Source organism: Kogia breviceps, chromosome 5 (assembly GCF_026419965.1).
Source record: "Kogia breviceps isolate mKogBre1 chromosome 5, mKogBre1 haplotype 1, whole genome shotgun sequence".
Lineage (NCBI taxonomy): Eukaryota > Metazoa > Chordata > Mammalia > Artiodactyla > Physeteridae > Kogia > Kogia breviceps.
The window spans coordinates 69,329,622-69,342,174 of NC_081314.1; the positions used below are offsets into that span (position 1 = coordinate 69,329,622).

At 48.9% G+C, this 12,553-nt stretch overlaps 1 pseudogene; it reads right to left on the reverse strand.

Moving 5' to 3' along the window:
• Positions 1 to 11,461: 11,461 nt before the first annotated feature.
• Positions 11,462 to 12,103, reverse strand: LOC131756824 (mitochondrial assembly of ribosomal large subunit protein 1 pseudogene; annotated as a pseudogene).
• Positions 12,104 to 12,553: the final 450 nt, after the last annotated feature.

Below are 12,553 nucleotides of genomic sequence, written 5' to 3' on the forward strand. Positions count from 1 at the left end.
CTCCAGGCCTCACTCACAAGCCCTCTCTGCCCCCGCCCACCCCCAACTCCATGTACACATCTCATAATAATAATAACCAGCCACTACTTACAGAGTATTTGATGCACCAAACACAGTTCTAGGAAAAAAATATACATACAGGGCTTCTCTGGTGGCGCAGTGGTTGAGAATCCACCTGCCGATGCAGGGGACGCGGGTTCGTGCCCCGGTCCAGGAAGATCCCACATGCCGCGGAGCGGCTGGGCCCGTGAGCCATGGCCGCTGAGCCTGCGCGTCCAGAGCCTGTGCTCTGCAACGGGAGAGGCCACAACTATGAGAGGCCCGCGTATCACTAATATACATATATATATATATATATACATACACACACATTTTATGTGTGTGTGTGCATATACAAACACATAGACACATTCATTTAATCGCCACAATCCTATAAGATACGCATTATTATTATCTCCATCGTACAGCTAGGGAAACCAAGGCATAGTGATTTGCTTGCGATTGCTGTGCTAGTTAGTGGCAGAGCCAGAACCCGAGTCTCTTCCGTCAGGCTCCAAATCCCTCATCCTAACCACTGCACCTATGGCCTCCAGCACAAGTCACACCTTGTACTTGCTGATTTCTCTGGGCGCATCTATTCTGTGGGCTACTTGAGGTGAGGGCTTCTTCTTCATCCTCTGCGTGTCTCTCTGTTCCGCTCAGTGCCTAGACCACAGCAGGGCTCCATGCATGCTCGCCGAAGGGGTGCATCGAGTTGATGTTCCTGGGGCAATAGCCACTTCACGTGGCTCCCACTCAGCTTCACGCCTCTTGTTTCTCCAGTTCATCCATGACGTGCCCCCGGCCCTGTTCTCTGTGCTGAGGATGGTCGGTGCTGCTTCTAGCCCTGGCCTTGCCTCTCTGTTTGGGGCTGAGTGCTTCATTCCATGGGGGCCTAGGCGTGCAGTGGACACAGACAAGCGTGCACTCCATTCCTAGTTCAATTTTTCTTTGCCTTACCGAGGCACTAGGTGTATACACATACATCCAACAGATACATTTTGGACATCTACCTTAAATCAGGGGCAGTTCTAGGTGTGGGAACATAGCAGTGAACAAGAACCAGTCCCCACAACCATGGCAATTAGGTTCCTAGCAGCAGAGACAGTAAACAAATAGCAACGGAGCCTGTAAGTCAGTGCCAAGTGATGGTAAGTCTGTGAGGAGGAAGGAAGCAGCAGAAGGGTAGAGAGCTGGGATGGTGAGGCAGGCTTCCCGCAGAATACGTCGGAGCAGGGACCTGATGGACAGAGTGAGGGAGACAGGCTGAGATCTGCGGGAAGAAGGCTCCAGGAAGAGAGAACAGCGAGTGCCAGGCTCTGCGGTGGGCTCGTGCGTGGAGTGATGGAGACACAGCCGAGCACCACTGCTGCTGGAGCAGAGCGAGCGAGGCGGGAGCGGCGGCACGTCCTACAGATTCCCGCGGACCTGTGCTGAGGACTGAGGCTTTGTCTCAGTCGATTAGGGCTGCTGTAACAAAACACCACAGACAGCGGGGCTTATAAACAACAGAAATCTGTTGCATACAGTTCTGGAGGCTGGAAGTCCGGATCAGGGTGCCAGCGTGGTCGGGTGAGAGCCCTCTCCTGGGTCGCAGACTTCTCCTTGTCTCCTCACGTGGCGGAAGGCGCCAGGGAGCTCTGTGGGGTCTCTTTTATAAGAAGCGTAATCCCACCATGAGGGCTCCACCTAAGCACCTCTCAGAGGCCCCGCCTCCTAATCCGTCCCATTGGGCATTAGGATTTCAACCTACGAATTCTGGGGCGGGGACACAAACACTCAGACCATAGGCGGGTTTCATTCCAAGCGTGTTGGAAAGTTCGGCAGTGGCTGGCACAATCCGACCCATGTTTTACAATGTGAGAGCCTGGGTTTCTGTGTGTGAGGTCCCCTCAGTTACCGAGATCAGTAAAGACGTTTGGGTATTTACACGTAGTCCTTTCTGTTACCACTGCCTTCTCTCCACAGCTTCCTCCCTGCACAGCCCCCGTGTGTCTCCACGGGCCACAGCCAGAATATACAGTCTATCGAGGGACACAACTAAACAAACGATGGCAGTGCTGCTGATAAGGGCTGTGGTCGGGGTGGCGTCGGGATCTCTGGGGGCCCAGAAAAGGGTCAACTCAGTCAGACCTGGCTTTCTCAGCTGGAAGGTCACATGGCTTCTGGAGGGGGCAGTGTATACATGAGGCCCGAGGGATAAGCAGGAGGTGGCCAGGAAATGAGGGGTGCCGACAGGGGAACCACACATATGAGCAGAGAGGCTCCTGTAGCAACGGGCTTGCCTGCACCCCAATTCCCTCACCCGCTTCTCCTTTAGTTCCTACCCTGCCCGCCCAATGCCAGACCCAGCCAGAGCAGATCAGGGCTAGTCTGCTGCTGAATGTTGCTGGAGAAATTCGCCAGCACCGGTTCCTACACAAATTCACACTCTAATCCCAGCTGGACCCTTGGCCACTCAGCACTTCTTTCCTCGATAATTATCTGCTGCCACACTCCCAACTGCATGGATGCCAGACATTCTTTTTCTGCTTCCCTCACTTGCTGAGGCTGATCTGACCTCAGGTTATAATGTGAACTCCCCTTCCTCTCTTCTGATCTTCACCTCCTAGAATGTTTCCATTTTCAACCTTCATCTCTCTCAAATGGTCTCAGAAAAAGATGTGCTCACTTTTCCTGGTTAAGATGAACCATTTATCTTGCCTTGCCTGGGTGGACTGTATTTCAGGGTTAACCAAATAGGCCAGGTGAATAAGAGAAAGTTCTTTTTTATAGAAGAATTCGCACTTGAAAATGTGACCAGAATGCAGAATTAGAAAAATCATCTTTTTGCAATCCTATATGGTTCTGTGGATGAACCAATCAGATTGATATGTTAACGGGAACTGCCCCAGGAGTGGTATGGATATCACCACCTGAGCTCACTGTTTGGTCTTAGTGGGCTCACTAAGGATAGGAAAACCAACGAATGGGCCTCCTGATGAGATGAAACAGTAACGGATGACACACATTGGAATCACCTGGGGAGCTTTAACAAGTACTGGTGCCTGGGGTCCATCCCCACCACTCATGATTTAAAAGGTCTGGGGTGCAGCCTAGGAAGAGAGCTTTTAAAATAAGTGCTCCAACACATTGTAATGAGTAGCGAAGACTGAGACCCACTCCTGCCACGTGAAGCACAAAGTACAGCCGTGGATGCTGCTTGCCCCCCCCCCCCCCCGCCAAATTGATCCTTAATCAAGCCTTTCAAATTAATCTCTAGTTGGGCTTCCCTGGTGGCGCAGTGGTTGAGAATCCGCCTGACGATGCAGGGGACACGGGTTTGTGCCCCGGTCCGGGAAGATCCCACATGCCGCGGAGCGGCTGGGCCCGTGAGCCATGGCCGCTGAGCCTGCGCGTCCGGAGCCTGTGCTCCGCAACGGGAGAGGCCATACCACAAAAAAAAAAAAAAAAAAAAAAAAAAAAAAAAAAAAATTAATCTCTAGTTAAAGAAATTTCAAGGGATAGAGAAACAAGGGACACTGTGAGGAAGCAACAAGACAAACGCCAATGTCACTCATTCAGCCGAACAATTGACTCATTTCATTTTTCAAGAATGAAAAGAGGAGGAGGGACTGTTTCAGATTAAGAGACATTGAAGATATATGAACCAAATGCAGCACATGGATGCCCTGGATCTTGAATTGGACAAATCATTTTTTACACAACTGGGGAAACTTGATTATGGAGTGGAGCGAATGACTATTTATTAGGTGTGTAATTACATTGTGATGATATAAGCAATATTGAAAAAAACAGGTTTTGAGATGTAAAAGGGTGAAATGATAGGAGGTCTGGGATTTGTTTAAAAATATTTCAGCAATAACAAAAAAGAAGCAACTGTGACAAAATTTTAGGGATGATTAAATCTGGGTGAGAGTATTTGAATGTTCATGTGTTAGTCCCTCTAATTTTGTGCATGTTTGAAATTTCTATGATATGGTTTTAAAAAGGTAAGCCCCTTGCTTTTCCAGTATCAGGTGATCTGACCTCCACTTACTTCTCCAGTCTTTTCCTCTGTTTAGATCTTTAAATGATCAAAACTAAAACTACTTTTTGTTCTCCACACATACCTGTGCCCTGCTCATGAGATCTCTTCTGCCAAGGTCACTTCCCTCACCCCATCTTGCATCTGGATGTTGAAATCCTGTCCTTGGGAATTCCCTGGTGATCCAGTGGTTAAGACTCTGCCCTTTGACTCACGGGGCCTAGGTTTGATCCCTGGTCAGAGAACTAAGATCCCGCAAGACGTGCGGCGTGGGAAGGAAGGGAGGAAGAGAGGGAAGGAGGGAAGGGAAGAAGAAATCCTCTGTGGCAGCTGGACTCCAAAGAGCCTCCCCAGTGAACCATGTTTCCTGGTCATCATGCCCTTGTGTAATCCCTGCCCACTCAGATCTGGCCTGCTCAACAGAATACAGTAGAAGTGACGTTGCCTAACTCCCAAGGTTACATCATAAAAAGCCTTGCAAGTTCCCTCTTGGTCTCGTGGAATTATGCTCTGAGGGAAGTCAGCCGCCATGTAAGAAGTTCGACTACCCTGAGTTTTCCATGCTGTGAGGAAGCCCAGCTAGCTAAGTTGGAGAAACCATGTACAGCCCAGGCTGCCCCAGCCATCCCAGGCGAGGTGCCAGACATGTGAGTGATGATGCCATTCTGGATACCGAGCCCAATCAAGCCTTTGGATGACTCCAGCCCCAGCTGCAACCTGACTGCAACCCCATGGGAGAACCCAAGTGAACACCTCCCAGGGAGCCCAGCCAACCCACAGAACAATGAGAGAGTGTAGTCAATTGTTGTTTGAAGCCACTACGTTTTGAGTGGTTTGTTACACAGTGATAGATTCTGGAACATCTTCATTCTAAGTACAGCTCAAATACCCCTCAGTGCAGAGAGTCCCGAGCCCTTGGACAGAATGAATTGTCTTCTCCTATGTGCTCCCAAAGCTCTGTGCCTAGCAGAGGCTTATCGCAGCCTGACACACAATTTAGGTGGGAAGGGCAAGGATTTTGCCTCCTCATCTACATCAGCAGTCCCCAACCTTTTTGGCACCAGGGACTGGTTTCATGGAAGATAATTTTTCCATGGATGGGGTGGAGGGTGGGTGTTTGGGGGGGGGGATGGTTCAGCCGTAATGCCAACGATGGGGAGCTATGGCAAAGGGCAGATGAAGCTTAGCTCACTAGCCGCCGCTCACCTCCTGCTGTGCGGCTGGTTCCTAACAGGCTGCGGACTGGTAGCGGTCCACGGCCCTCGGGTTGGGGACCCCGATCTACATGACTCTGCCAATCACTGTTCATGGCAGAGCAGACGGTCAGACAGCGTTTGCTGAATTGAATTGATTTCCTCTCCCTTCTCCACTCCCTCGAGGGAGACAGGCAGCCTCAAAAAGACACAGACACAGAGTATCAGGGAAACCCCAGAGCACACAGTGTCAACTAGTAAACTCGAATGTGCCAAATCAGTCTTGGCAAATCTTCCACACCAGAGGGAAGAAAAACTTTTGAGACAATTATTAAAAACGGAGCCAAAGAGAGATGGAAGAGGTAGAGGTGACTGCCATTCCCTGCTCACTGACAATAGACAAACATTTGCAGGCCGGAGATTCCCGTGCCAAGAACCTGGAAATTTCCCACAGGTTCTGGTCCGGAAGCCTCTAGTTCACAAGGGCCGTGAGGGACACCCAGGGGTGTCCGCCACAGGCCCAGCTGAGATGGGCGCTGCACACATAGTTCCCTGGACAATTCCACCCAGGTCTCTTCACTATCGTTGAGCCTCAGAATCAGAAAGTCATCGAAGCCCTCTTATGGGCAGGAAGAAATCTTCTATGTCACACCCTCCCCCCTTTCAAAACACACTCCCAGACCTCCCTGTAATCACCTTAATTCCCTGCCCATTAAACAACTCTCCCAGTATTCTCAGCCACATCCTGCCAGACATTTTTTAGCATGTTTGTGAATTGCAGCTGTCACAATCTGCAGATGACAAAAGTCTCTATTATAGGACAGAATTCTAATTAATCTGTCCTTGTCCTCTGTGTGTACCCTTGTCCTCTAATTAATCTGATCCTTGTCCAGGATCCAGGAAAGATCCTGGATCTTTCTAAGGATTCAGCCTGTTGCACTGGTGGTTCTCCATCTTGGCCGCACATTAGGATCCTGGAAAGCTTTGAAAAAAGTACTTCTGCCTGGGTTCTATCCCAGGACAATGAAATCAGAATTTCTGGTCACAGGGTCTAGGCATTAATGTTTTTCAAAATTTCCCCGAGTGATTCTAATGGGCACCAGAGATGAGAACGATTGTTCTAACAGAACACAAACATTGATGATGTCTGGTTCCAGGGTTCCAGGCAAACCCAGGCAGTTTCCTTCCCATTCCTATTTCTCATTTTGGCTACAAACGATCTTTCTGTAAAATATGATCTGTCCCGATAGGACAGAAGGGATACCAGACAGACATAAAGTTGTTATCGAGAAGTCATAACTAAATTCGGACCAATGACGTTTCATGGGTTCAACTCTGCCGTTGAACATTAATTTACTGTTCAACTATGGGGTATTTTTGGGGGTGACAATTCTGAAGACTGTAGCATGAGAAAATATTATGCTATTGAATGAGAAGACGGAATTTTCTCTCCTCTATGATTGCAATTGCATAAAGATATATGTTTTAAAGGCCTGAAAATGAATGCACAAAATGATCGTAATTAGGGTATTAGATGATTTTTTTTCTTTTCTTTCAAAACTTCTTTTGCATTGATCATCACACTTTTAAAACTTAAAAAAAGAAGCAAAATAAAGTCTAAATATTTGGATTTATTTAAGAAGAGACTGCCTTTAGCCAACGACCAGGATGAAGACAGGCTACTGTGCATGCAAGTCAGACAAGTCTCCCCCACCTCGTTCTCCCATCTGCAAATTGCACCAGGAGAGCTGCAAGGCCTCTTGCAGCACCACACTCTGATTCCAGGCTCCCACAATGCTGTTTCTATGAGACCAGTTAAGCAAATGTTAACCAATATGCTTCTCTTGGTGAGGAGTCAGGGCCAAGCAGGCTCTGAGCCGAGCTGTTTCACCTCCTCACCTGAGCACGCACGCCCACGGTTCTGCCCTTGCCTCCGCCTACACGGTGCCTTGCGCTTGCCAACTTCCCTCTGTGGTCCCCTTCGCCCACTCACAACTGCAGGCCTCCTTCCGGGCCGCCTCTACACGATGAGCAGTTTGCCAGTTAATATACATCAAGCTGCCACCTTCAAACAGCTTGGAGAGCCCCATCTGTTCTCAGGAGCATTCTAACTAGAGGGACCACTCACCACCCACTTCCAGCAGCGCACAGGCCAGCCCAAGAGGGTCCTTTTGAGTGCTGGGCAGGGGGGTCCCCTCTGAGCCCAGTGGGGCTTGGCTGGGAAGAGCCAGAGGCAGGCGCATCCCATCACCCGGCTGAACTAGGGGCTTTACGCTGCACCCAAAGAGGACCTCCTTCTCACTGTTGGAGGCTTTGTGGGTCAAGGTCCATCCTGAGCCACCCTCCCCTGGAGAGATCTGAAGGCTGAGGACAGCACAGCCCTGGATGCCAGCACACGGTTCAAGGAAACTATCCAGGGTGGATCTGGGATTCTTGTCCCTTACAAATCATCACATAATAACTGCTGCCACTCATTGATCCCTGTGTGCTGGCTGCTCCAAACTCCTTATCCCATGGAATGTTCTCAATAACACCGAATGTAGGTACTGTTATTATATTTTTAGTTAAGGAAATTGAAGCTTAGTCAAGTTATTTTCCCCAAACACACAGCTAAGTGGTAAGACCATGTGAAGTATTGGTTCTGAATTCAAACTGCTTGGATTTGAATTCTGGCTTTGTCACTTACAAAGTGTGTGACTTTGGGTGACTTGTAAATTGCTCTAAACATCAGTTGGCTCGCCTATTAATGGGGTAATAACCCCCATTTATCAGGTTCAATGTGCAAGGATTAGGTGACATGATCAATGAAAAGCGCTTAGCTCATAGTCTGAGCTCAGGAAATACAAACTATCATTTTTAGCTGGATCTGAACCCAGATCCCTCTTCCAGATGCTCAGAAATGACCTTCCATAAGTATTGAGTTTGTCTGATTTGTCCGATTTGTCCCTGCACACAATGTCTGGAGAGCTGGACTCCAGGTGTCAGCGTTGCCCTTCAAAGCCCAACCGTGAAGAAAGGAATAACCGAACATGTGTACTGAATGCATCATATTTTAAAGGCCCCCAATCCCACAGCCTGCTATTTCTAGATGCAGCATCTTTCTTATATTATCAGAAACTTGGTTGCCCTGGGCCAAAGGGATGAGGTAGGATGGGGGGAAATGAGTGGAACAATTAGAAGAAATAAAATGAGACCACCACCCATCTGGAGACACACCACAAGGGAGAGTGGGATAGTTTCAGAGCCTCTTGAAATGGGCAGTCTTACATCCTACCCCCTCTGCCCCATGCTACCCAGTCCATGCTCCAGTCAAATAGAGATGGGAGGAACACTTGCAAAGCAAAAACAAAACCACTTAATATCTAAATAAAATATAGTATGAACACCCAGTTGACCTTTAAGATTGGAATAATCTGGAGGGTGGAGAAGCATTTTTCCTGCCCCAACATTCAAGTAGGAATGGATAGCAGCAGTGGCTGCTGGGAGTATTCTGGACTTCGTGAACTTGTGGGTTTGCTCTGCCCATACAGAAAATCATCTAGTAAGGGCTGAAGTGTGTGTGTGTGATGTTAGTGATTTTCAGAGTCCAGGCCACAGGTAAACAAATTGAGGGATTGGTGACATCCCTGTGGAAGGGGCCTCAGAGGTGTACCCTCCTATCATATCCTTCTGCAGGCCACTTGCTTATTGCATCCAGAGAAGAGGCAAGTTTCTTTCTTTGTCACTAAACATTGCTGTGCACACGGTTTGCAGCCACCTGGGAGCTGGGACTGTGATGATGGTGAGTCCACTCCCACATGGCAGTGCTGAGGGACCACTGAAGAAGCTCTTCCCGTTAACCTTTGACTCCAGTGCCCACAGGGCCTAGGGCTTCTGCGAGAACAAGGCAGTGTGGGTGTAAAACTCATATTGAAAGGACTTTCTTCTTCTTTTCTGTTGCACTTCATTCTGAGCAAGATTCACTGGCTTGTGACTAGTACACTCTCTGGAGAGGGATGCAGGCCTTTTTCTCTTTTTTATCCTTCTGGTGTGAGGTCGTCCACCTCCCTTAGCTCTCTGGGACATTTCTTCTGCCAGGTGGCCCCTCTGGCAGGAATCCTCCCTCTTGGAGGTCAGGCATTTTCTCTTCTTGCTCCTTTGGAATAACTGGCCCTCCCTTTGCCATGGCTGACCTCCCTCTGCTTCCTGGGAAGGCTCACGTGCCTGGCCTGGCCTCCGTGAGGTTCCGGTCCCGACGTGGAACTCTAGGCTTTTCCATTAGCCTTCGTCTACCTCCCCATCCTATTCTCCCACTCGACAGCCTTCACCCTTTCCCTCCACCTGCCACGCTCCCACATGTGGACTGAGAGGAGGGAAAGCGGGCCTGTGGGGAGGAGTGGTTGGGAGAGAGACAGACTGACAGACAGACAAATAAAGACAGAGAGAAGTAAAGAGACACAGAGAGAGCGCTGCTGCCTGGGTTGCCTTTGATTCTCCAGGTCTTGATTCTGGGATTTCCAGAATGCCGCTATAATCGTATGATGCTTTTTTTTTTTTTCTTTAAACTGGAGTTAGCTAAATTTGCTTTCTATTTTTTGTCTCCCAAAGCATCCTAATAAATATCTTAAGCCACTCCCTCACCCCTCAAAGGCTCTGCTTGTGTGCACCCCTCTTCTCTGAAGTCTCCCCGGAGGTAGAGTAAGCTGTGCCCCCGTCCCTGCAGCATCTGTACACAACCTGCTGTACACGGCCTGTGTCAGGTAAACATCTCAGAAGCCCTTTGCCCACTTCCTTTCCTCAGGCTTTCAAGACAGGGACTGAGTCTTTTTCCAGACCAGGGACCAGGTATCTTTCATGTGTCAAGGTATCTTCAGAAGCCCAGAACAGCACCTGGCATATGGTAAGTGCTTATTAATGTTGGATGAATGAATGAATCAGTGAAAGAATGATTTGTCAGTGCAGCAAAACAAAAGTTGTATAAAGCTCTCTAAAATAGCTCTGGAAATTTTCATTCTAACTTAAGTTTTAGGCATGCCATTTGGCCCAAGAAACATTAGACTGGCAAGGATGCTTCCCGGAAGAGTGACTGCAGAAGTCCCATCAAGCAGGGCTTAGGAACTGTTGCTATCTGTTTTGAGAATGTACCCATGCCCCTTCTCCTGGTAACAGACACCATCCCCCTGGACAAAAAGGTAAGCATGTGACCCTGTCCTGACCAATGGGTGTCCTTGCCTGACCTGTAGTACCTTTGTTCCCCCCCAAGATGCAAAGTGGCTGCTTCCTGAGGACAGATGGAGGCCAACATGCCCACCAAACCAGACACGCGGCAAAGGGGGACAGACGGAAAGTTAGACATAATCTTGGACTCTTTTTTTTTTTTTTTTTTTTTTTTGCGGTACGCGGGCCTCTCACCGCTGTGGCCTCTCCCGCTGCGGAGCGCAGGCTCCGGACGCGCAGGCTCAGTGGCCACGGCTCACGGGCCCAGCCGCTCCGCGGCATGTGGGATCTTCCCGGACCGGGGCACGAACCCGCGTCCCCTGCATCGGCAGGCGGACTCTCAACAACTGCGCCACCAGGGAAGCCCAATCTTGGACTCTTGAGCTGTTTCTTTTGTCCTCTTCCTGCTCTGGGAGCTGCCCCTGAGGCCTTACCACCTTTGAGAGCCAATAGATCCCCTTTTTTGTTTAAGCCAGTTTGAGTTGGATTTTTGACACTGAGAACATAAAAGGCCCTGATTAATCCAACATTAACTATCCTTTGGGAATCTGGACCTGGTTACCAAGGCTGTCCCCCAAAAGACTGCAATGCCAGCCCTTCCTTCCTACCTGTCTGGCCAGGAGTCATTTGCGGGCTTTACCTTTCTTCTGGCCAAGGCTGATCCAAACAAAAAGGCTTCTGTGCTAGATTTAAACATCGCCTTTATTATTAACCTCCTAGAAGCAGGATTAAGTGAAAAAAGCAAGGTACAGAAAAGTGTGTAAAACAGACAATGATTGATGTACTGAAGCAGGGGTGGACACGGTATAAAAGCATAGAATGCACATACAAAGGTAAATGGAAGTACCATCTGAATGTAAGCTCTTTAAGGACAGAATTTTCTACTTCTTTTTTAGTCACTGCTCTATCCCCAATACCTAGAACAGGCACTCAGTGAGGATTTCTTTGCTTTCTTTCTTTTTTTTTTTTTTTTTTTTTTTTTTTGACTAAAACAGTCCATGTCATTTTATTCCCATTTAAACTCCACAGGAGCCAGAGATGAAGTGTCATCTTCTATTCCACGGATGAAGTCTTCAGGTAAGGTCTCAGGTGCTATCTGAGCTAACTGGTCATCATAAGAACGCAGGGTCCATAATTTCTCTAATTCATAGGTTTCTCTGGTTTCTGGAAGCATCCAATGAATCACCATGCTGCCAAAGTCCACAAAGAGCCAGTCATCAGTGTCCTTCCTTCGATGTTAACATGAGGCTCACTTTTACATTTCAGGTGTTTGTATACATTTTCACAATGTAGTCGGCCATGGCATGTACGTGTCGAGTGGAAGTTCCACTACCAATTACAAAGTTATCTGTATATTTCGTTTCTGGAGGAACCTCAATGACACAAATGTCTCTTGCCATTTTCTTGCCTCAGAAGTGAAACCAGCATATTGATGTCAGACTTGGGACCAGTATGATCTGCGGTGCCTGACTCGGGCGCCCCTCGCCGGCAGTCCCCTCCGCCCGCTCCTCCGGGCCGCAGGCCGCGGGCTCCGTTGGTCGGGGGCCAGGCAGACCCCTGCCGAGCACCGGTCCCATCGGAAGCCGCCCAGCCGAAGGCGGCGCCCCGCGGCCGCCGCGGGCCACGCTCCCGGGGAAAAGGCCTCCATGAGTATTTCTTAATTGAATAAATAGAACAGAATGAAAAGCATATCCCTGAAGAGAGAGATGAGAATACGGCATTGGTGGTTGCCCTCTGGCAGGGAGGGTGGGGTGTCAGGGTAGAGGAGGGCTGAGAGGAGACGGAACCCCATTCTGTACTGTGTGCAGCTTTTGCACACGTGCACCATCTTAAAAAGTTTAAAAAAATTTTTTTAAAGGGATTAAGAACAGGAAAGCAGGACACCGTGGGCCTAAAAACAAGTTGGAAAAAATGTGAAATCTGGTCGAGCATCTCTTACTGATACCATCCTCCATTACAGCGGAGGAGAAAAGCTAACTAGAGGGTTAGCAGTCCCTTCCCCTTCACACGGCAGCCCTGAGGGGCTAATCTGCTCTAGCTGTAAATATGGCAGCCTTGAGGGTTTCCTTTACATAAGCAAATAAGGCTCCCGTAAATA